General features: G+C 45.4%; 1 long non-coding RNA gene across 1 annotated transcript; it reads right to left on the bottom strand.

Moving 5' to 3' along the window:
- Window positions 1–757: 757 nt before the first annotated feature.
- On the bottom strand, window positions 758–4364 carry LOC102457063 (uncharacterized). The gene is made up of 2 exons (XR_331250.4): window positions 4055–4364; window positions 758–980 (listed from the first exon to the last, which is right to left on the bottom strand). It is a non-coding gene; the product is annotated as an uncharacterized LOC102457063 (long non-coding RNA).
- Between the last annotated feature and the right edge of the window lie 893 nt (window positions 4365–5257).

The raw sequence follows: 5257 nt of genomic DNA, 5'->3' as shown, positions 1-5257 counted from the left end.
TGAGCCAGGCACTTTTAACTAACTCTGGTAGGCTACATGGGCATGTTCACTAAAGAAAATATTTGGATGTGATTGGGTTGTAATGATAGAAGTGATGTTTTAATTACCTTTCCTTTTCACTTTCCTGGAGTATCCTTGGCTATGTTTACTTGGTGCTAATTCCTCTTCAGCTATTTTGTGGGAGAGGCGAGAAACTAGACATGTGGCCCAGATCCACACAAGTATGTAGGCTCATAATGTCCATTGATTTTCAGTGCAAGTTAGGAGTCTGTGTAACTGTGAATCTGGGTCAATGGGATGGATTTTTCAGGAAGGCAGAGCACCTACAACACCAGCTGAGGTCAGTGTGAACTGTAGATGTTAGGGGAACTTACTACATCCCTGGTAAGCAGCCCCCACTTAATGGCTTTTTAGTCCCACTGAATAGTTAATGGCCATATAGCAGATTCTTGCCAGCATCTCTGCTCTACTGAACGTTAGTGACTGGGCTGGCACGTTGAATGCACTTGAGTGTTAAGTTGCTTCCTAAACTTGTTTCTGATGGACTTGAGTTAAGGCTACACTGTAAAGTTGGGTGTGTGTGGAGGGAGGGGGGAAATAAAAAACTCCCTAGTCAGAGCTTGCTGTAAGAGATGCATATTTGTACTGCAATAGCACCTAGAGGGCAGGGTCTTATTGTGCTCGTGTGGATCAGGATCTGCCCTAACCAGCATGTACAATACACTTCATATCCCCACATAAAAACCTGCTCATCCCATTGCTTTTTTCATGGTGTTTTAATTGTTAAATTCTCAAAAGGCAGGTTGCCATGAAAGGGCTTGTTCAGTATTCTCCTTTTCCCATCCTAAACTAGGCTGGATGCAGCTCCCTCCTGTCTCTCACTCGCTAGGCTTATGCTTGTAGTCCTCCAGATGCGCCAGAATCCAGCCCGAGGGGACCAGGAAGACTGCAAACATCACAGTCAGTGCAATGGCTTGATCCTGCCAATAGGAGAAAAACAAGAGTCATGTGGGGTTTTCTGCAGCCTTCCATGTGTCATGGCCTCTATAGAGATGGGATGTCTGTGTACCTGCTTTCAATAGATCTCCATTCTGCAGCGTGTGTTCATATCAAACTCCTATTGACTTCAGTCAGAAGTTTGGATGCACTGATTTCCCCCTAGCTCTGGTCTAAATGTGGTTTGATCTGTCAATTTATTTTTGTCACTGCATGTTTGGCTGTGTCTACATTGGCACCCCTTTCTGGAAAAGGGATGCTAATGAGATGAGTTGGAATTGCAAATCTGCGGGGGATTTAAATATCCCCCGCGGCATTTGCATTTGCATTTACATGGCTGCCGCTTTTTTCCGGCTTGGGGATAAGCCGGAGAAAAGCGCCAGTCTAGATGCGATTCTCCGGAAAATAAGCCCTTTTCCGGAGGATTTCTTATAAGAAATCCTCTGGAAAAGGGCTTATTTTCCGGAGAATCGCGTCTAGACTGGCGCTTTTCTCCGGCTTATCCCCAAGCCGGAAAAAAGCAGCAGCCATGCAAATGCCGCGGGGGATATTTAAATCCCCCGTGGATTTGCAATTCTGACTGTCTCATTAGCATCCCTTTTTCGGAAAGGGGTGCTAATGTAGACATAGCCTTTGTGTTTTTCTGCATCTGAGTTTGGGTATAGAAATCAAAGTAACCCAGCTCCCATGCCCAGACCCTGCCATTAGCTGGGCTGTGGTTTGGGACAACGTGGCTCATGAGCACCTGCTTTGAAAACTAGGACTCCTCCCAGCTCCACCTGCTGGCAAAGAGCCACGCTTCCCTATTCTGGTTTGGTTATTTCCCATAGTTCAAGATTTCCTGGGCCACAGAATTCAATTCCATGTAGGCAGGGCTTGCTCTAATATCCCAGCAAGGTTCCAGGCGTTGGGCATATCCAAAACAGCCCAGGCGTAACTGCTTGCTTGTGGCCTTCCAAGGTCACCAATCACTGCCATGAGCCTGCCTGCTCCTCACATTCAGCAAGAAGGTCACTGCCCGTGTTCTTCCGGGAACGCATTATGCATAGTGGCCGTCAGTGTGACTTTCAAATCACTTGGAGGTGCCACGAATGGCAGCAATGCCTTGGAGAAAGTTTTAACTACAAGTTATCTGCACTGTCTGAGAACAGTTTTAAGTTCACTTTACATACAGCTGCATTGCATTACCCTTGGTGGTCTGTTCCTGAGAGCAAATCATATTCATAGACTAAAAGTTCAGACCAAAATCTGAGGTTCTTACTCAGTTTTTATTTAGTCCTTACTCTGGCACAACTTGTCTGAGACTCCTGAGAAAGGAATGGGGAACTAAGTAACAAGTCAGCGTCCCAGGATTGGATTCTCTCTTGTGCCTCAGGTCCCATACCATTGCTTGGAAAAGGAGAGGAAAGCAGGAACCCAACAGGGAATTCTGCACAGCTATATGTTGATGGTTGCATATACAAATTCCCATTGTAAAGGCTTGATTAAAAGGAGGGTTTGGTTGGAGATGAGGGGAGATGATCTGACAGAGAGGGTGAGGTTAGAAGGGCCCTCTAAAATACAAACGAAACGAAGAGTATAGAGAAGCAAAGAACAAAACAGTCTGTCATGAGACATCCAGATGCCCTGTCACTAGATCTCTGGGCTAGAGCTAAAGTACTCTGATCCTACAGAGGTCTTCATATGTGCTATTGGACTCTACGGAGCATTGCATACATGCAGGGAGCTGCCTACATGGAGCAACCTGGGGGATTGGGAGTTGCAAGGGTTGTGGTCTGACCCTCACCTTTGTTCTGTCCCCCAAAGGGAATGTTTTTAAAGCCAGAATGAGACAGTGTCATCTTTCCATACGATTTTGTTTTAAAAATGTTTCTTTTTATTATTGGCCCATTGGGAAAGAGGCGCCCACGTTCATGTCTGAACACGGCTCTCCTGGCAGGCTCTGCAAACGAGGGGGGCTGGGTTATTTTAACAAGAGGAACAGAATTTAATTTCTGCCACAGGCTGTTTGTTACACCATAAGTCAGCCTGTAGGTGACTGATCACCACTATTTCCTGGAACGTGTAACAGATTGCAGCCACAATGGATTCTTACTTAACCACTGTCATCGCCTCTGAAGGCTTCTTTTTTTTTAACTTGTTAGCTGCCAAATATTTTAAGTTGCATTAAAAGTAGCCAGATTTTTGTGTCTCCTCACACAGTTTGTCCCCAACCCACCACACGGCGCCATGTAACACCTCCCTGCAACTCTGCAATGCTCCATTAATTCCAATATCACACATGACTTGGAGTCTTCATTTTACCAACTATGAAGCAGCTGAGAAAGCAGGGACTTGCCTCTGCAGGGAAAGAACATTTCCTATCAAAATCAGGAGCAGCACTAGTGGCTGTAACAGCCTTAAGTGGATCAGAGATAAGTCCATGCAATACAGTGCAGGTCTGGATCCCACTCTTCCTGGGATAGGGAGTGGGATTGTGGTGTGGCCTATTATAGACTCAGGTCTGCAGTGCATTCGCGTGCCCACTGGCGTGAGCACAAGATGAAAAGAGGCCTTTGTTATTTGCCAAGAGAAGAAAGTAGTGTATTAAGAAAAATAAGCCCTAGGAATCAGGGAGTAAACGGCAGTTATGGCAGTTACGGCCATGCCATCCCACTGAATTTTCAGTGGAGTCACTAAGAGCAAAATCTGATCCATCATGTGACTTGACTGGCAATTTCCAAGAAAAGGGTTGGTTTTATTCCTGAGGGTAACTCACCATTTCCCTCCTCATAGTTTTACTTTCACACCCAAATAAAATTCAGCAAAATGTGAGTCGCAGCTGCTTCTATCCCCACCCCAAAGGAAAACTTAAGTTTCTTGTTTGTTTTTTTTAAAAAGCATCAGTATTTACATTTCTCCCTGCATTATTTATATTTTCCATCAGAGCCCCTTTTTGATGTCACACACTGGACATACTTGTTAATTGAGCAGATCCCAATTAATCATTTTTGAGTGGCCAAAAAACAAATTGCTACATAAAGAGATTATCACTTTCCCCAAACAAAAGTTTACTCACAACTGGAGTGACAATCTCCTCTGGTGGTCCAAAAGCAAGGTTCGCTCTGGGAACAATCTGTTTCCTCACTGTTGCATTAAGCAACCTGAATGCACGCTGAAAACCCAGCATGACTCTTCTACTGTGTTCTCTTCCAATCCAGTCTCCGTACCCTTCGCAGGGAGTGTAACTAGTCCTGGCCTGTGTGCTGTGAGGCGGCAGCTGTCTGTGTCACAAGTTCCTTCTCTGAAGGCTGTTTATGGTTTGCAAGTTTTTGCTCTGGTGCCAGATGTCAAAGTGATAAACAAGTTCAGTTGCTTTATGCCTTCAAAATTAATTTAGCATTACTTGTTTCTGATTGGCTGGGGAGCTGGTCGGTCACACCCTCTGATAAGAGGCAAACACATGGTTTGCTAAGTTTAGTACTGGGGGGACTTCTGCATAACTATGCCTGAAGTGGCTTCATTTGTGAGTTTGCCTGTGTGAGACTAGTGCTGTTTCCAAACTGAAAAGGAGACAGAATGAATAAAGGCCACAGGATGGAAACGTTCAAGTGCATTGGATCAGACCTTTGAAAAGCAGCTCTGTGAGGGAGAGGTCTGCTTAAGGAAAGCATTTCACCTACCACCTTTTAAATTAACATCAGCAATCATAATGAATGTTTCTGAAGGAAGAGGGTGTAGTCTAGTGAGTAAAGTGGGGGAGACTAGGAGTCAGAAAACTTTGCCACTGGTGTGTGGTGCAACTTTGGGTATGCGAGCCTCAGTCTCCCCACTTGTAAAATGGAGATAATTCTAACTGCTTATGGGGTGGCATGAGGGTTAACCAATGTTTGTAAAGTGCTTGGAGCGCCCTAGATGAAGAGCATCTGAGAAGAGCCAAACAGCCTGTTTTTGATGGGAAAAAGCAATGAAAAACTGACCTGATCTATGGATTTAATACCCTGCTTGTGTGCCAAACCCAAAGAAATACCACAGTAGAGGGGAGCTTTCTGAAACAAATTCCCACGTTCGGCACGCTCACATGTATCTGAACCATGAGTTCTGTAAATGAGTCACCAGGAGGGAGCTGAAGGAGAACACACTGCCGGCGGGAGGGGTGAGTGGGTTCGGGAAACGAGTGCTTCAATGTTGGCCTCAGAGCATGCTGAATCTGAAGCCATCCTCCTCCAGCCTGTGCTGGAGTGCTAGGCCTCAGAGGACAGGGGCTTTGGAGCCTGAAGTG

This window comes from Pelodiscus sinensis, chromosome 4 (genome assembly GCF_049634645.1).
Source record: "Pelodiscus sinensis isolate JC-2024 chromosome 4, ASM4963464v1, whole genome shotgun sequence".
Lineage (NCBI taxonomy): Eukaryota > Metazoa > Chordata > Testudines > Trionychidae > Pelodiscus > Pelodiscus sinensis.
Note: the sequence above shows the minus strand (reverse complement) of the source record. Positions and strands in the feature narration are given on the sequence as shown.